Genomic DNA, 21,082 nt, shown 5'->3' with positions numbered 1-21,082 from the left:
ACAAAATACTTAAATCATGCACAACCCCGGTTTTAGCCAAGCAGTTGTTTCATACTTCAGTATTCTCAAACTTTTTCAACTTTCACGCAGTACATGAGTGTGAGCCAGGGACATAGCACTGTAGGTGGAATAGAATATGGTGGTTGTGGAGAAGACAAAAAGGAGGAAGATAGTCTCACATCAACTAGGCGTATCAACGGGCTATGGAGATGCCCATCAATAGATATCAATGTGAGTGAGTAGCGATTGCCATGCAACGGATGCACTAGAGCTATAAGTGTATGAAAGCTCAGAAGGAAACTAAGTGGGTGTGCATCCAACTTGCTTGCTCACGAAGACCTAGGGCACTTTGAGGAAGCCCATCATTGGAATATACAAGCCAAGTTCTATACTGAAAAATACCCACTAGTATATGAAAGTGACAACATAGGAGACTTTCTATCATGAAGATCATGGTGCTACTTTGAAGCACCAAGGTTGGAAAAAGCGGTAGGCGTAAGCGAGGCGGCTAGCCTTTGCCTAGTGCCTAGGCGGTACTTAAGCGCCCTAGGCGCAGCCTAGGCGGTTATATAACTTTTACTATCAGGGTGTATATGTGGTTATTATATGTGTATTTTATTAATTTAGGGCATATAAGTCTATTAACTACGAGCTACTACGATTGGAATATGGCCCTTTTGGCATATCAGTGCAATATGGCATGACTTCTCGCTTAGGTAGAGAATTTCTTAATTGCTCTACCTAGACTACAGCTTATGCCCTAAGCGAGGCGTTTGGCCATTGCCTAGTGCCTAGGCGTGCCTAAGCTCCTCCTAGGCACTGCCTTTTCCAACAGAGAGCACAAGTGTGGTAAAAAGATAGTAATATTGTCCCTTCTCTCTTTCATTTTTTTGGTGGGCTTCTTTGGCCTCTCTTTTTTTATTTGGGCTTCTTTGGCCTCTTTTATTTTTCATAAAGTCCGGAGACTCATCACAACTTGTGGGGGAATCATAGTCTCATCATCCATTTCTCACTGGGACAATGCTCTAATAATGAAATCATCACACTTTTATTTACTTACAACTCAAGATTACAACTCGATACTTAAAACAAAATATGACTATATGAATGCCTCCGGCGATGTACCAGGATGTGCAATGAATCAAGAGTGACATGTATGAAAGAATTATGAAAGGTGGCTTTGCCACAAATGCGATGTCAACTACATGATCATGCAAGGCAATATGACAATGATAAAACGTGTCATAATAAACATAACGGTGGAAAATTGCATGGTAATATATCTCGGAATGGCTATGGGAATGCCATAATAGGTAGGTATGGTGGCTTTTTTGAGGAAGGTATATGGTGGGTGTGTGATACCGGTGAAAGTTGTGCGGCACAAGAGAGGCTAGCAATGGTGTAAGGGTGAGCGTGCGTATAATCCATGGACTCAACATTAGTCATGAAGAACTCACATACTTATTCCAAAAATCTACAAGTTATCAAAACAATGTAATACATGCATGCTCCTAGGGGAAGGGTTGGCAGGAGTTAACCATCGCGCGATCCCGACCTCCACACATAAGGAAGACAATCAATAAATAAATCATGCTCCAACTTCATCACATATCGGTTCAACATACGTGCATGCTACGGGAATCACAAACTTTAACACAAGTATCTCTCGAATTCACAACTACTAACTAGCATGACTCTAAATCACCATCCTCATATCTCAAAACAATCATAAGGAATCAAACTTCTCATAGTATTCAATGCACTTTATATGAAAGTTTTTATTATACCCATCTTGAATGCCCATCATATTAGGACTAATTTTATAACCAAAGAAAATTACCATGCTGTTCTAAAAGACTCTCAAAATAAAATAAGTGAATCATGAGAGATCAATAATTTCTATAAAATAAAACCACCACCGTGCTCTAAAAAGATATAAGTGAAGCACTAGAGCAAACGACACTACTCTAGAAGATATAAGTGAAGATCAATGAGTAGTTGAATAGTTACGTAAATATGTGAAGACTCTCTAACATTTAAGAATTTCAGATCTTGGTATTTTATTCAAACATCAAGCAAAACAAAATAAAACAAAATGACGGTCCAAGCAAAACAGATATCATGTGGTGAATAAAAATATAGCTCCAAGTAAGGTTACCGATGAACGAAGACGAAAGAGGGGATGCCATCTGGGGCATCCCCAAGCTTAGGATCTTGGTTGTCCTTGAATATTTCCTTGGGGTGCCTTGGGTATCCCCAAGCTTAGGCTCTAGCCACTCCTTATTCCATAGTCCATCGAATCTTTACCCAAAACTTGAAAACTTCACAACACGAAACTCGACAGAAAACTCGTAAGCTCCGTTAGTATAAGAAAATAAATCACCACTTTTGGTACTGTTGTGAACTCATTCTTAATTCCTGTTGGTGTAATATCTACTGTATTCCAACTTCTCTATGGCTCGTACCCTCCGATATTACTCATAGATTCATCAAAATAAGCAAACAACACATAGAAAACAGAATCTGTCAAAAACAGAACAGACTGTTGTAACATGTACCATTCGAATACTTCTGTAACTCCAAAAATTCTGAAATAAATTTTTGGACCTGAGGAATTTGTCTCCTAATCATATTCAAAAAGAATCAACATAAAATCACTCTCCAGTAAAAAAAATGGCAGCTAATCTCGTGAGTGCAAAAGTTTCTGTTTTTTACAGCAAGATCGCAAAGACTTCACCCAAGTCTTCCCAAAGGTTCTACTTGGCACAAACACTAATTAAAACATAAAACAACATATAACCAGAGGCTAGATGAATTATTTATTACTAAATAGGAGCAAAATCAAAGGACAAAAATAAAATTGCGTTGCCTCCCAACAAGCGCTATCGTTTAATGCCCCTAGCTAGGCATGATGATTTCCATGATGCTCACATAAAAGATAAGAATTGAAACATAAAGGGAGCATCATGAAGAATATGACTAGCACATTTAAGTCTAACCCACTTCCTATGCATAGGTATTTTATGATCAAACAACTTATGGGAACAATAATCAACTAGCATAGGAAGGCAAAACAAGCATAACTTCAAGATTTTCAACACATAGAGAGGGAACTTGATATTATTGCAATTCCAACAAGCATCTGTTCCTCCCTCATAATAATTTTCAGTAGAGTCATGAATGAATTCAACAATATAACCATCACATAAAGCATTCTTTTCATGATCTATAAGCATAGAAATTTTATTACTCTCCACATAAGCAAAATTCTTCTCATTCGGAATAGTGGGAGTATCATAAGAGACTCAAGTACTATAAATTGTTTTCACATTAAAACAGTAATGTTCAGAAAAATGGTAATCATAATCATGACAAGTTTTACAAATATAATCATTACTACTTTTTATAGTATAAGTGTCATCACAATAATCATCATAAATAGGAGGCATGCTATCATCATAATAAATTTGCTCATCAAAACTTGGGAGGCTAAAAATATCATCTTCATTAAACATAGCAATCCCAAGCTTGGGACAAACATTAATTGCAGCAAATATATTCTCAAGCATGTCATTCTCATCAAACATAGCATCCCCAAGCTTGGGCATTTTCATATCATAAGCATAATCACTCTCATCATTAATAGTATGGATAGCACCAATAGTATATCGATTATCATCATCACAATGAGTAATTAATAGGAGCAACATCATTTGGGAGGGATACCTTTCTACCTTTGCTTCTCCGTCTTTTGTTTTTCTTTTTCACATCATGTGTGCGTTTAACCCTCTTTTTTGAGCTCCTTATTAATGAGATTGGTTGAAAAGAAAGTTCCTCCTCGTTGCCTGATTCACTATAAGAAATAATAGGAGGATATTGGGAAGTCTCTTCCCTTTCATTAGTATTCTCTTCATCTTCTATTCGTTTTCTATTCTTTATGTAATTGGCAATATAAGGACTTTCAATGCAATTCACCGCACAATACATAAAAATTTCTTCTAGATCAAAATCAAGAACTTCATCAAGGACAAATTCTGGCATATCCTTAATTATACATTTCATTTCTTCATAACCCAAAAGCAAACTAAGTTCATTATGATGTGCAAGGGAAATCAAGTCATCACAATTTTTGGACATGATACGATCATGAAACAATTTGCATTGGATATTTAAATGACCATGTTCATTGCAAAGTTCACAAGGATGACTAAGAAAATTGAAATTTTCAGCACAAACATCTAGCCTTTCTTGCAACCATTTGGTTTCAAAATATTTATGCCTCTTGCAAAATCTATCTTCCCTATTTGGTGTGTACTTGCAAACTCTATGCACTCCACAAAAATTGACATGCTTATAAGCGACATTTTCATCATGACTAGTGCAATCATCATTAGTACTATGAATATTCAAGGAATTCATACTAACAAAATTGCAATCGTGCTCATCATTCAAATACCTAGTGCCAAACATTCTAATGCATTCTTCTTCAACATTTGGCACAATTATCGGAATCCTTATTTTCATGAAAGATATTAAAAAGATGAAGCATATGAGGCACCCTCAATTCCATTTTTTTGTAGTTTTCTTTTATAAACTAAACTCGTGATAAAACAAGAAACTAAAAGATTCAATTGCAAGATCTAAAGATATACCTTCAAGCACTAACCTCCCCGGCAATGGCGCGAGAAAAGAGCTTGATGTCTACTACAGAACCTTCTTCTTGTAGACATTGTTGGGCCTCCAAGTGCAGAGGTTTGTAGGACATTAGCAAATTTCCCTCAAGTGGATGACCTAAGGTTTATCAATCCGTGGGAGGCGCAGGATGAAGATGGTCTCTCTCAAACAACCCCGCAACCAAATAACAAAGAGTGTCTTGTGTCCACAACACACCCAATACAATGGTGAATTGTATAGGTGCACTAGTTCGGCGAAGAGATGGTGATACTAGTGCAATATGGATGGTAGATATGGGTATTAGTAATCTGAAAATATAAAAACAGCAAGGTAACAAGTGGTAAAAGTGAGCATAAACGGTATTGCAATGCTTCGAAACAAGGCCTAGGGTTCATACTTTCACTAGTGCAAGTTCTCTCAACAATAATAACATAACTGGATCATATAACTATCCCTCAACATGCAACAAAGAGTCACTCCAAAGTCACTAATAGCGGACAACAAATGAAGAGATTATTGTAGGGTAAGAAACCACCTCAAAGTTATCCTTTCTGATCGATCTATTCAAGAGTCCGTAGTAAAATAACACGAAGGTATTCTTTCCATTCAATCTATCATAGAGTTTGTACTAGAATAACATGTTAAGACACAAATCAACCAAAACCCTAATGTCAACTAGATAATCCAATGTCACCTCAAGTATCCGTGGGCATGATTATACGATATGCATCACACAATCTCAGATTCATCTATTCAACCAACACAAAGTACTTCAAAGAGTGCCCCAAAGTTTCTACCAGAGAGTCAAGACAAAAATGTGTGCCAACCCCTATGCATAAGTTCACAATGTCACTGAACCCGCAAGTTGATCACCAAAACATACATCTAGTAGATCATGTGATATCCCATTGTTACCACAAATAAGCACATGCAAGACATACATCAAGTGTTCTCTAATTCATAAAGACTCAATCCGATAAGATAACTTCAAAGGGAAAACTCAATCCATCACAAGAGAGTAGAGGGGGAGAAACATCATAAGATCCAAGTATAATAGCAAAGCTCGTGGTACATCGATATCGTGCCAAATCAAGTACACGAGAAAGAGAGATCAAACACATAGCTACTGGTACATACCCTCAGTCCCGAGGGTGAACTACTCCCTCCTCATCATGGAGAGCATCGAGATGATGAAGATGGCCACCAGTGATGGATCCCCCTCTGTTAGGGTGCCGGAACAGGGTCCCGATTGGTTTTTGGTGGCTACAGAGGCTTGCGGCGGTGGAACTCCCGATCTATGGTGCTCCTGGATGATTTCTAGGTATATGGGTATATATAGGAGGAAGAAGTAGGTCGGTGGAGCTGCGAGGGGCCCATGAGGGTGGGGGGCGCGCCCAGGGGGGCAGGCGCGCCTCCCTGCCTCGTGGCCTCCTAGCTTCTTTCTTGACGTCCACTCCAAGTCTCCGGGATCACGTTTGTTCCAAAAATCACTCGCCCAAAGGTTTCATTCCATTGGCATTCCATTTGATATTCCTTTTCTGCAAAACACTTAAATAGGCAAAAAAACAGCAATTTGCACTGGGCCTTCGGTTAATAGGTTAGTCCCAAAAATAATATGAAAGTGTATAGTAAAGCCCATTAAACATCCAAAACGGATAATATAATAGCATGGAACAATCAAAAATTATAGATACGTTGGAGACGTATCAATGCTCATGTCGATCCCAAGGATGTGACATTATCTACTTTGATGGAGAAAAATAATGATTCCATTGATGTGAATTTTGTCTCTGAAAATAACTTCGACAACAATGCCTATAGAGGCAATTTTAACCCTAGAACGTATCTATGAACTTCCTCCACTAATTTTGGTCATTCCTATGGGAATTCCTATAATAATAGGATACCTACTGATCTTGAAAGTAATATTAAATATTTCATTAATTCTCAAAAGATTATTAATGCTATGGTGGAGGAAAAATTGAATAAAGTTGATGACATGGCTAGGAACATGGATAGAATTTCTCATGATGTGGAAAAATCTCAAATCTAAAATTTTGCCACCCAAGATTGATACTAATGAGTCCATTAAATATATCTATGTCCCCATTAATGAAAGTAAATAAAGAACCGCTCGGTTGAGAGCTAAGCGAGAATTCCTAGAAAAGGCTATTTAGCCCGATTTTTACCGTACTCATGATGAAGATATTAAAATGATTGGTGTATCACCCCTATAATTGTTATTTAGTGATATAAACTTGATGAAAAATGGACTGAAGATGAGTCAACTTTATCTAGAAGGCGTCCCAATTGTTCGAAGGGTGATGATCTTAGTGATAAAAATGATAAAAGTGGGTTTGGAGGTGTCAAAACTTTTACTAGTGATGTGCCCACTACTTTGGATTACAAGGACTTTAATTATGATATTTTTATTTAATTAAGCGTATTTCCTTGTTGGAATTCATGATAAATTCACAAAATGCTTATGAACAAAATAAAGTTTTTACTAAACATATCGTTGAAGCTATGATGAAAGCTTTTGAAGAAAAACTAGAGTTGGAGGTTTCAATACCTAGAAAATTGCATGATGAATGGTAACCTACTATTAAAATAAAGATTAAAAATTATGAATGTAATGCTTTATGTGATTTGGGTGCTAGCGTTTCCACTATACCAAAATCTTTGCGTAGTGTGCTAGGATTTGAGAATTTAAATGAATGTTCCCTTAATTTGCACTTAGCGCATTCAACTATTAAGAAATCATTGGGTAGAATAAATGATGTGCTTATTCTTGCTAATATAAATTATGTTCCCATTGATTTCATTGTGCTTGATATTGAATGCAATTTGTCTTATCCTATAATACTTTGTAGGCCTTTCCTACGTACCATAGGTGCAATTATTGATATGAAAGAAGGTAATATAATATTCCAAGTTCCAATAAAGAAAGTAATGGAACACTACCCTAGAAAGAGAATCAAGCCACCATATGAATCGATTATGAGGGCCACTTATGGGTTGAAAACCAAGGATGAAAATACCTGAAACTATGCATTACGCCTAACTAGGGGCGTAAAACAATAGCGTTTATTGGGAGGTAACCCAATAGTTATCTTTATTTTTTCCTTTTTATTTTTTCCTATTTTTTAGTGTCCACACAATTATGTTACTGCCATGGAACTTCCACCGTTTTGTTATTATGACACACATCATCATTGTCATATTGCTTTGCATGATCATATAGCCGGCATAGTATTTGTGGCTCAACTACCGCTCATCATTATCAACCATATTGTGCTAATATCATTGCACATCCTAGTACACTGCCAGAGGCATTCATATAGAGTCAGATATTTCAGTTTTATCGAGTTGTAAGTAAATAGAAGTGTGATGATCATCATTATTAGAGCATTGTCCCAGTGAGGAAATAGATTAGAGAGAGAGAGAGAGAGAGAGAGAGAGAGAGAGGCCAAAAAGAGCCCAACAAAAAAGAGAAAAGTAGAGAAGGGGCGATGTTACTATCCTTTTCCACACTTGTGCTTCAAAGTAGCACCATGTTTTTCATATAGAGTCTGCTATGTTGTCACTTTCATATAGCAAATAACTAAGTTACACGATCTTATGCTAAGCTTACGATTGGGTCTGTCCATCACATCATTCTCCAAATGATGTGACCCCATTATCAAATGACAACTAATGTCTATGGTTAGGAAACCTTAACCATCTTTAACCAACGAGATAGCCTAGTAGAGGCTCACTAGGGACCGGTGTTGTTTATGTATCCACACTTGTATTGATTTTTTTGTCAATACAATTAAAGCATGAATAATAAAAATTTATCATGAATGGGAAATATAAGAATAACATCTTTATTATTGTCTCTAGGACATATTTCCAATAATAAACTCATCAACAGAATCCTAATCAGCATTAGCGCCCTTTGTTGGCGCAACACTCTTACCTAACTTACTCCTCTTCAAGCTTGCACTACCCTTGGATCTGATCTGGGCACTCTTGCTCAACATAAAGTCATTGTTATCGTCGCTCTTCATGTTCTTAGAGAAAGAGACACCCTTCCCTGATGCAACTCGGCCATTAGATATGGTTCGAGCTTGCTTGCTTGGCATAAAGTCGTCTACGCTCACTTTCTTTGAGGTTGTGGCACCCTTAGCTGATGGGTCACCATGGGCAGGTCTTATAGAATTGGTACCGGACATGGCTCGATAAATGGGTATGGAAAGATGCAAAACACAACATGCTAGGGGGTGGTTTTATATAGTTGTCAAGGCAAGAGACAAGGCGGGAAGAAATTTGGTCAGAAAAATTGGCAGGATGAATTTATGGCACGAAAAAATAGGCGGGAAGAAAATGTCACATTTTATTTCAAATGTACATTTTTCGTTACGGCACGATACAACTGAAAATGAGATACATTGAACTACTGAAATAAAGCTACATTGAACTACTAAAATAATGCTACATTAAAGTGCTGAAATTAAGATACAAACGGTTGCGAAATTTAAAATACTACCACTAGAAATCTACTGAGTCCAGCGTGGATATTTTCCTTTTCCATCGCCATCTTCTTTTGCTGCCTTGGCCTCACAAGCCCTTTCTTTCTTTCTCTGTCTCTCCGTCTCACGAGCCTCCTTTTGCTGTCGTTCCTGCTCCTCCATGCGACGAGCCTCTTCCCTGTTTTTCTTTAGTAAATCCTAAAAGTAATCCTTTTGCTCGGGCATAGTATTCTTTTAACTCTCTCTCCCTCCCTCCCTCCCACCCTCTCTCCCTCTCTTCCTCTCTCTCTCCCATGCACGGTGACTTCTTTCACAAATCTTAGTCACTTCCAAAGTCGACGTCTTGATGTCTATCCAACGATAGTACATGCACAGAGGCCGAGGAGACTACAACAAGAACAAGAATGTTAATAAAGAATCAACAAAAAACCAATAGTATGTCTATTCATGATGGTTAAAGCATACCAGAGGTTTGTCGTACAGTGAACTAGCTACGGGTGGATCTTCCTCATAATTAGCGCACATGAAAAACTTCATGCCCAACCAATCTGAAAAATCGGTCACCTCCTTCACCTTGCAAAGATTGCCACACCAACACCGCAGGACTGCCACCCCCGGAGGCAAAATCACATTCTTCACTTTCCTTGGCCTAATACTTTGATCCGAGCAAGGAAAATTTATAGCAACTAAAAAGGTGTGACACACTAAGCGCTGTGACGATTTCAAGAGTGCTTGACGAAGGATGAAGAGAGGCTCAATGCCCCATTTTATAGGCTCAGATGGCAAATGTGATGGCGGGAAAGTAGGGCGAGAATGGACGAAATTTTAGGCAGTAAAATACGCATCACACCATGAAAAATGCCACCAACTGACAGCCTGCAGTGCTGTCGCACCGTGGGCAGCACAAATAATGTTGCCGCCTGGTGTGGTGGCGGAGGGCCCACCTACGCAGCCTCGTTTCATCCTGGTCTGGGCGCGGGCGCTGAATCGTATTATGAGCAGCTGGATGCCTAGTCGTGTGGCAGCAGGGACTGCCGCCTCGGCCCGCGACAGGTACCACCAAGGCCCATGTGGTCTTCTCTGCAAATCTGACCTAGGGGTTGTCATTTGTCAATTGCACTAGTAGGTGGTCCTTTTAAGCAAAAAAATGAAAATGGATGGCCGGGAGAGCTTCGCGTGTGTAAGAGGACAAGCAACGCCTGCCCAGCTAGACATGCAAGATGCACGATCAAGAAGGGCGCGCGTGCGATCGGCCGAGTTGTTAGTCGGTCGCCCAACTACAAACATTACCCTAATAGCCTGTTTTGTAACCCTTGGAAAGGGGATGAAGGTTTTCCCACAAATTAATACGGTGAAAGGATCGAGAAGAGGTGTCTAGCGGGGGGGGGGGTGATTACACCCTCAACAAACAAAGTTGGCAGTTTTTAAGTTTTTCAAGTTGAGGTGGCATATTAACACAATTTCAAGCATACACAATACATTTCAAGCAAGCAAGCAAAGAGTATATGAGTAGCGGAAAGTAAAGCATGCAACTTGCAAGAAAGTAAAGGGATGGGATTGGAGTGTGAAAACGAAATTGGAGACACGTAGATTTTTGGTGTGGTTCCGATGAAGGAAATATGCCCTAGAGGCAATAATAAAGTTGTGATTTATATTTCCTTACATCATGATAAATGTTTATTATTCATGCTAGAATTATATTAACCGGAAACTTAGTACATGTGTGAATACATAGAAAACAAAGTGTCACTGGTATGCCTCTACTTGACTAGCTCGTTAAATCAAAGATGGTTAAGTTTCCTAGCCATAGACATGAGTTGTCATTAGATTAACGGGATCACATCATTAGAGAATGATGTGATTGACTTGACCCATTCTGTTCGCTTAGCACTTGATCATTTAGTATGTTGCTATTGCTTTCTTCATGACTTATACATGTTCCTATGACTATGAGATTATGCAACTCCCGAATACCGGAGGAACACTTTGTGTGCTACCAAACGTCACAACATAACTGGATGATTATAAAGGTGCTCTACTGGTGTCTCCGATGGTGTTTGTTGAGTTGGCATAGATCGAGATTAGGATTTTTCACTCCGATTGTCGGAGAGGTATCTCTCGGCCCTCTCGGTAATGCACATAACTATAAGCCTTGCAAGCAATGTGACTAATGAGTTAGTTGCGAGATGATGCATTACGGAACGAGTAAAGTGACTTGCCGGTAACGAGATTGAACTAGGTGTTGAGATACCGACGATCGAATCTCGGGCAAGTAACATATCGATGAAAAGGGAACAACGTATGTTCTTATGTGGTTTGACCGATAATGGTCTTCATAGAATATGTAGGAGCCAACATGACGGTGATGATGAGTTCGGGGGTCACCGGATAATTATCGGAGTGCCGGGGGTTATCGGAACCCCCGGGGGACTATTGGGCCTGCATGGGCCATAGGGAAGAGGGGAGGCAGCCCACAAGGGGCAGCTGCGCCCCCTCCCTATAGGGGGTCCGAATTGGACTAGGGAGGGGGGCGCGGCCCCCCTTTCCTTCTCCTTTCCCTCTCCTTCCTTCCCCCTTCCTCCTCCTAGTTCGACTAGGAAAGGGGGAGTCCTACTCCTACTAGGAGGAGGACTCCTCCCCCTCCTTGATGCGCCCCAAGGCTGGTCGGCCTCCCCCCTCCCCCCGCCTTGCTCCTTTATATATGGGGGCAGGGGGCACCCCAAGATACACAAGTTAATCATTGATCTCTTAGCCGTGTGCGGTGCCCCCTCCACCATAATCCACCTCGGTCATATTGTTGTGGTGCTTAGGCGAAGCCCTGCGTCGGTGGCATCATCATCACCATCATCACGCCATCGTGCTGACAAAACTCTTCCTCGACACTTTGCTGGATCAGAGTTCATGGGACGTCACCGAGCTGAATGTGTGCAGATCGCGGAGGTGCCGTACGTTCGGTACTAGGATCGGTCGATCGTGGAGATGTACGACTACATGAACCGCGTTGTCATAAGGCTTCAGCTTTCGGTCTACGCGGGTACGTGGACAACACTCTCCCCTCTTGTTGCTATGCATCACCATGATCTTGCGTGTGCGTAGGAAATTTTTGAAATTAATAAGTTCCCCAACAGTGGCATCAGAGCCAGGTTAATGCGTAGATGTTATATGCATGAGTAGAACACAAGTGAGTTGTCGGCGACACTAGTTATACTGCTTACCAACATGTCATACTTTGATTCGGCAGTATTGTTGGGTGAAGCGGCCCGGACCGACATTACGCATACGCTCACGCGAGACTGATTCTACCGACATGCTTCGCACAAAGGTGGCTGCCGGGTGTCAGTTTCTCCAACTTTAGTTGAATCGAGTGTGGCTACGCCCGGTCCTTGTGAAGGTTAAAACAGCACATACTTGACGAAATATCATTATGGTTTTGATGCGTAGGTAAGAACGATTCTTGCTCAGCCCGTAGCAGCCACGTAAAACTTGCAACAACAAAGTAGAGGACATCTAACTTGTTTTTGCAGGGCATGTTGTGGTGTGATATGGTCAAGACATGATACTAAATTTTATTGTATGAGATGATCATGTTTTGTAACAGAGTTATCGGCATGTGGTAGGAGCCATATGGTTGTCGCTTTATTGTATGCAATGCAATTGCCTTGTAATTGTTTTTACTTTATCACTAAGCGGTAGCGATAGTCGTAGAAACAGTAGGTGGCGAGACGACAACGATGCTACGATGGAGATCAAGGTGTCGCACCGGTGACGATGGTGATCATGACGGTGCTTTGGAGATGGAGATCAAAGGCACAAGATGAGGATGGCCATATCATATCACTTATATTGATTGCATGTGATGTTTATCTTTTATGCATCTTATTTTGCTTAGTATGGCGGTAGCATTATAAGATGATCCTTACTAATTTGAAGGTACAAGTGTTCTCCCTGAGTATGCATCGTTGCTATAGTTCTTCGTCCTGAGACACCACGTGATGATCGGGTGTGATAAGCTCTAGGTTCACATAGAATGGGTGCAAGCCAGTTTTGCACATGCAGAATACTCGGGTTAAACTTGACAAGCCTAGCATATGCAGATATGGCCTCGGAACACTGGAGATCGAAAGGTCGAGCGTGAATCATATAGTAGATATGATCAACATAGTGATTCTCACCATTGAAAACTACTCCATCTCACGTGATGATCGGACATGGTTTAGTTGATTTGGATCACGTGATCATTTAGATGACTAGAGGGATGTCTATCTAAGTGGTAGTTCTTAAGTAATATGATTAATTGAACTTTAATTTATCATGAACTTAGTCCTGATAGTATTTTGCAAATTATGTTGTAGATCAATAGCTCGCGTTGTTGCTTCCCTATGTTTTTATGTGTGTTCCTAGATAAAACTAAGTTGAAAGATGATAGTAGCAATGATGCGGATGGGGTCCGTGATCTGAGGTTTATCCTCGTTGCTGCATAGAAGAATTATGTCCTTAATGCACTGCTAGGTGACAAACCTATTGCAGGAGTAGATGCAGACGTTATGAACGTTTGGCTAAGCGCAATATGATAACTACTTGATAGTTTAGTGCACCATGCTTTATGGCTTAGAACCGGGACTTCAAAAACGTTTTTGAAACGTCACGAAGCATATGAGATGTTCCAAGAGCTGAAATTGGTATTTTAGACTCATGTCCGTGTCAAGAGGTATGAGACTTCTGACAAGTACTTTGGCTAAAAGATGGAGGAGAATTCCTCAACTAGTGAGCATGTGCTCAGATTGTCTGGGTACTACAATCGCTTGAATCAAGTGGGAGTTAATCTTCCAGGTAAAATAGTGATTGACAGAGTTCTCTAGTCACCATCACCAAGTTACTAGAACTTCGTGATGAACTATAGTATGCAAGAGATGACGAAAATGATTCCCGAGCTCTTCATGATGCTGAAATCGACGAAGGTAGAAATCAAGAAAGAGCATCAAGTGTTGATGATTGACAAAACCACTAGTTTCAAGAAAATGGAAAGGGAAAGAAAGGGAACTTCAAGTAGAATGGCAAGCAAGTTATCACTCCCGTGAAGAAGCCCAAAGCTAGACCAAAGCCTGAAACTGAGTTCTTCTACTGCAAAGGAAATGGTCACTGGAAGCGGAAATGCCCTGAATATTTGGTGGATAAGAAGGATGGCAAAGGGAACAAGGGTATATTTGATATACAGGTTATTGATGTGTACCGTACTAGTGTTTATAGTAGCCCCTCGGTATTTGATACTTGTTTGGTTGCTAAGATTAGTAACTCGAAACAGGAGTTATAGAATAAACAGAGATTAGTTGAGGGTGAAGTGACGATGTGTGTTGGAAGTGGTTCCAAGATTGATATGATCATCATCGCACACTCCCTATACTTTTGAGATTGGTGTTGAACCAACATAAATGTTATTTGGTGTTTGCGTTGAGCATAAATATGATTAGATCATGTTTATTGCGATATGATTATTCATCTAAGATAATGAATAAATTGTTATTCTATTTACATGAATAAAACCTTCTGTGGTCATACACCCAATGTTGATGGTTTATTGAATCTTGATCGTAGTGATACACATATTCATAATATTGATGCCAAAAGATGCAAAATTGATAATGATAATGCAACATAATTGTGGCACTACCGTTTGGGTCATATCATTGTAAAGCACATGAAGAAACTTCATAAAGATGGATTTTTGGAATCACTTGATTATGAATCATTTGATGCTTGCGAACCGTGCCTTATGGGCAAGATGACTAAAACTCCGTTCTCCGGAACAATGGAACAAGCTAGTGACTTATTGGAAATAATACATACCGATGTATGCGGTCCAATGAGCGTTGACGCTCGTGGCGGGTATCGTTATTTCCAGACCTTCATAGATGATTTGAGCAAATATGGGTATATCTACTTAATGAAACACAAGTCTGAAACATTTGAAAAGTTCAAAGAATTTCATAGTGAAGTGGAGAATCATCGTAACAAGAAAATAAAGTTTCTATGATCTGATCGTGGAAGAGAATATTTGAGTTATGAGTTTGGCCATCATTTAAAATAATGTGGAATAGTTTCACAGCTCACACCACATGGAACACCACGGCATAATGGTGTGTCCGAACATCGTAACCGCACTTTATTGGATATGGTGTGATCTATGTTGTCTCTTACTGGGTTACCACTATTGTTTTGGAGTTATGCATTAGAGACAGCTGCATTCACTTTAAATAGGGCACCATCAAAACCTGTTGAGATGACGCCTTATGAACTGTGGTTTGGCAAGAAACCAAAGTTGTCATTTCTTAAAGTTTGGGGCTGCGATGCTTATGTGAAAAAGCTTCAACCTGATAAGCTCAAACCCAAATCGGAGAAGTGTGTCTTCGTAGAATGCCCAAAGGAAATTGGGTACAACTTCTATCACAGATCCGAAGGCAAGATATTCGTTGCTAAGAATGGATCCTTTCTAGAGAAGGAGTTTCTCTCGAAAGGAGTGACTGGGAGGAAAGTAGAGCTTGATAAGGTAATTGTACCTTCTCCTGAATTGGGAAGTAGTTCATCACAGAAATCAGTTCCAGTGATTCCTACACCAATTAGTGAGGAAGCTAATGATGATGATCATGAAACTTGAGATCAAGTTACTACAGAACATCGTAGGTCTTCCAAAGTACAGTCCGCACCAGAGTGGTATGGTAATCCTATTCTGGAAGTCATGTGTAGTGACCTGACCTCAGATGGTCAAGTCTCTATGCTTAGTTGTCATCCCTAGATCAGTAATGCTGACACCACACAGTACTTCGAAGGATTTATAACAGAGTAGCAATCACACACTTATTACATCGTTGTCTAAAAGAGGACTTATTACAATAATCATGGCTTAAGGCCATCTAATAACGATAACAGAGGAAGACTTGGAAGATAAGTGAGTCCATCAACTCTAGCGGCATCACTGAGTATAGAACTACGACCTAAAAGCACCTTACTCGTCGTCTGAAAAGTCTGCAACATGAATGTTGCAGCCCGAAAACGGGTCAGCACATGGAATATGCTGGCAATGTAACACACAGAGAATAATGAATGATAAGCCTGTACTACATGCATATTTGGCTGGTGGTAAAGCTCTATGGTTACAGTGTTTGCATAAAGCCAATTTTTCCCTACTGCAAAGGAATAAATTTATTTAACTATCATGGTGGTTGTTAAACATTGAGAATGGTTGACAGCATCCTCAATCCCAATTAAAAATACTCATTAACAAACCCATCAATATTAAATTAGAGTAACATGTTGAGATTCACAGAATATTCAAGTACTAGATACTCAAGATGTCCATAACCGGGGTCACGGCTAATCATGATTAGTTTGTACACTCTGCAGAGGTTTGCGCACTTTTCCCCACAAGACTCGATCGCCTCCGTTTGGTTTCCTGCACTCCATGGTGTTTGAGAAACAGAAGACCGAGACATAGTCTTTCAGAAGCGCTAGCACCTTACGATGGGTAGACCGGTACACCTACATCCCCTACATCTGCTAGTCCACCACTATAAGAGTTCGCACGACTTAGTCAACTATGCCAGATCCCATAATGGCTTGTGGCTACACACGTAAGTTACTAGTATGAATTATCTTATGATCCCTTTGAGCCTGGGTGGCGGTCCATAGGAAAATCACACGGTACCCCCGGGATTTCCAAAAAAACAGGCAAGTCCTGGTAACTCCAGGTGCCTCAATCCACCCAGATGTGTATTTAAGTTGCCACCTTAGATAAACCATTAATTGACAAACTCACATCTGTCATGGATATTCACTCACCCAATCCACGTCTACTAGCATAGCATGGCATAATAAGCAAACGTAGAAGTAACTCCCAAAGGTTTCATAAGTAAAATAGGTAATAGGTACTACCTCATCTACTTCCCATCCAACAATTTAATTAGACCCTAATCATGCAATGTTTGAGGATTGATCTAATGCATAAAAACTGGGTAGTAGAAAAAGGTATGATCAAGTGTTACTTGCCTTGCTGATGATCCACGAAACCTAGAGATTCGAAGTAACAAGCGGCGCACTCCGGGTGATCTATCGCAGACAAACAACAAGCATACAATAAGTACTCATCTAATGCACAGGTAAAACTCGAATGAAAGATCGAACCAGAAAGTCCAACTTAAGAACCCTGGTTGCAAAAGAATCAAATCGAATAAAGCAACGAAAGTCAAACAGCGAGAGAAAACAACTAGGTTCTAGCAATTTGAAACTAAGTCAAATTTTACAGTAGCAAAACTTGGTTTAAGTTGATTAGTCAGAACGGCGGTTTCGAAACGAAACTCCAGGCGCTTGAATCACCTGATTCCGATAAACGAGCGAGAAGATAAATTAGAAAGAAGATCGGATCTGAAATCGCTATCAGAAAAATAGCGGAATAAATCCGATTAAAAAGAAAACGACGAACGGTTAAACGAACGGACGTTCGTTAACCGGGAATAACCGGTGACCACGTTCGTTAAGACGAACGGTCCGGCGAACGCTCGCTAAACAACAAAACCGGAAAAACCGACGAGAAAAACCGATCTAGGGTTTCGGAAAGAAAACCGAAAGGAAAAAAAACAATCTAGAAAACCTGAACGATTTACGAGAAAAATCGAACCGAGGGGAAGGAGTGACGCGGTGCGGGGCTAATACCTCGAAGAGGTGAGGGGCTCCGGCGGCGGCGGCGTTGGGCGGCGGCGGCGGCACTTGGCGCCGGCGGTGGCAAGCGGCAGCGGCGGCGCTGGCAGGCGGCGGCGTTGGGCGGCGGCAGCACTTTGCGGCGGCGGTGGCAAGCGGCGGCGGCGGCGCTGGCAGGCGGCAGCGTGGGTGAGGGGCGGCGGCGGCGGCGCTGGCTACTGCTGCTGCTGCGCTGCGCTGCGGGAGGAGAGGAGAGGTTTTGATTTGATGTTTAGAGGGGGGGTGCTTGGGTATTTATATTGGGGAGGGGAGGGTTTTGCTTGGAGGAGGGATCAAGGAATAAGAGTAGGAATAGGAATCCTAGAAACAAAAACGGAATAACGAAACGGGGTGCAAATCCTACTAGGATTTGCAAAAGAAAAGGAAAACGGCGGCGCTGGCTCCCTGGCGCTGCGGCGCTACGCGTGTGCGCGTGCGGCCTGGCGCGGGCGGTGGCAAGCGGCGGCTCGGCCGGCTGGGCCTTTGGCCCAGTCGCGCTGCGGCATTTTTTTTAAAAATCGGTTTCGCATGCGCAAAAACACAGAAAAGAAAATCTACCGGACTCCAAAAATGACAAAGTAAATTTTGCCCGACTCCTAAAAATGAGTCGAACAAAATGAACTTTTACTCGGGGCCTAAAATGCAATTTTTGAAAATACGCATTTTTCCTAGGGCAAATAAACTCCGAGAAAAATCCAAAATTTGATTTATTTATTAAATCCTCATTTTTCCTAAATTTTGGGAAAGTCATATTATTCCCCCTCTTATTTTTGATATTGGAAAAAATATTTGAAGATAAAATAAATAAAATCAAATGATCCTCTTTTCATAATTTGAGAGAACTCAAATACGAAAATTTCGAAATCTCCAACTCTCTCCGTGGGTCCTTGAGTTGCGTGAAATTTCTAGGATCAACAATGCAAGAAAATATGTAATGCATGATGATCTAATATATAACATTCCAAATTGAAAATTTGGGATGTTACATCATGTTACTAGACCATGATGAACCTACGAACTATGAGGAAGCAATGATGAGCCCAGATTCCGCGAAATGGCTTGAGGCCTTGAAATGTGAGATGGGATCCATGTATGAGAACAAAGTGTGGACTTTGGTGGACTTGCCCGATGGTCGGCAAGACATATTAAATAAATGGATCTTCAAGAGGAAGATGGAGGCTGATAGTAGTGTTACTATCTACAAACCTCGACTTGTGATAAAAGGTTTTTGGACAAGTTCAAGGTGTTGACTGCAATGAGATTTTCTCAACTGTAGAGATGCTTAAATCCGTCTGAATCATGTTAGCAATTGCCATATTTTATGAAATCTGGTGAATGGATATAAAAACTGCATTCCTTAAATGGATATTTCTTAAAGAAGAGTTGTATATGATGCAACCAGAAGGTTTTGTCGATCCAAAGGGTGCTAACAAAAGTGTGCAAGCTCTAGTGATCCATTTATGGATTGGTGCAAGCCTCTCGGAGTTGGAATATACGCTTTGATGAGTTGATCGAAGCATATGGTTTTATACAGACTTTTGGAGAAGCTTGTATTTACAAGAAAGTGAGTGGGAGCTCTGTAGCATTTCTAATATTATAAGTGGGTGACATATTGTTGATTGGAAATGATATAGAATTTCTGGATAGCATGAAGGGATACATGAAAAAGAGTTTTTCAATGAAAGACCTCGGTGAAGCTGCTTACATATCGGGCATGAAGATCTCTAGAGATAGATCAAGACGCTTGATAAGATTTTTCAATGAGTAAATACCTTGACAAGTTTTTGAAAGAGTTCAAAATGGATCAGTCAAAGAAGGAACTCTTCTCTGTATTACAAGGTGTAAAGTTGAGTAAGACTCAAAGCCCGACCATGGCAGAAAATAGAAAAGAATAAAAGTCATTCCCTATGCCACAGTAATAGGTTCTATAAAGTATGTTGTGATGTGTACCAAACTTATTGTGTACCCTGCCCTGAGTTTGGCAAGGGAGTACAATTTTGATCTAGGAGTAGATCACTGGACAACGGTCAAGATTATCCTTAGTAAGGACTAAGGAAATGGTTCTCGGTGATGGGGGTGACTAAGAGTTTGTCGTAAAGAGTTACGTCGATGCAAGCTTTTACACCGATCCAGATGACTCTAAGTCTTAATCTCGATACATATTGAAAGTGGAGCAATTAGCTAGAGTAGCTCTGTGCAGAGCATTGTAGACATAAAATATTTGCAGAATACACACGACTCTAAATGTGATAGACCCGTTGACTAAACTTCTCTCACGAGTGAAACATGATCACACCTTAGTATTCTTTGGGAGTTAATCACATAGCGATGTGAACTAGATTATTGACTCTAGTAAACCCTTCGGGTGTTGATCACATGACGATGTGAACTATGGGTGTTAATCACATATAGATGTGAATATTGGTGTTAAATCACATTGTGATGTGAACTAGATTATTGACTCTAGTGCAAGTGGGAGACTGAAGGAAATATGCCCTAGAGGCAATAATAAAGTTGTTATTTATATTTCCTTACATCATGATAAATGTTTATTATTCATGCTAGAATTGTATTAACCGGAAACTTAGTACATGTGTGAATACATAGACAAACAGTGTGTCACTAGTATGCCTCTACTTGACTAGCTCGTTGAATCAAAGATGGTTAAGTTTCCTAGCCATAGACATGAGTTGTCATTTGATTAACGGGATCACATCATTAGAGAATGATGTGATTGACTTGACCCATTCCGTTAGCTTAGCACTTGATCGTTTAGTATGTTGCTATTGCTTTCTTCATGACTGATACATGTTCCAATGACTATGAGATTATGCAACTCCCGAATACTGGAGGAACACTTTGTGTGCAACCAAACGTCACAACATAACTGGGTGATTATAAAGGTGCTCTACTGGTGTCTCCGATGGTGTTTGTTGAGTTGGCATAGATAAAGATTAGGATTTGTCACTCCGATTGTCGGAGAGGTATCTCTGGGCCCTCTCGGTAATGCACATCATTACAAGCCTTGCAAGCAATGTCACTAATGAGTTAGTTGCGGGATGATGCATTACGGAACGAGTAAAGAGACTTGCCGGTAACGAGATTGAACTAGGTAATGAGATATCGACGATCGAATCTTGGGCAAGTAACATACCGATGACAATGGG

The sequence above is a fragment of the Triticum aestivum genome, chromosome 4B (assembly GCF_018294505.1).
Source record: "Triticum aestivum cultivar Chinese Spring chromosome 4B, IWGSC CS RefSeq v2.1, whole genome shotgun sequence".
In the NCBI taxonomy this organism is placed as follows: Eukaryota; Viridiplantae; Streptophyta; class Magnoliopsida; order Poales; family Poaceae; genus Triticum; species Triticum aestivum.
Note: the sequence above shows the minus strand (reverse complement) of the source record.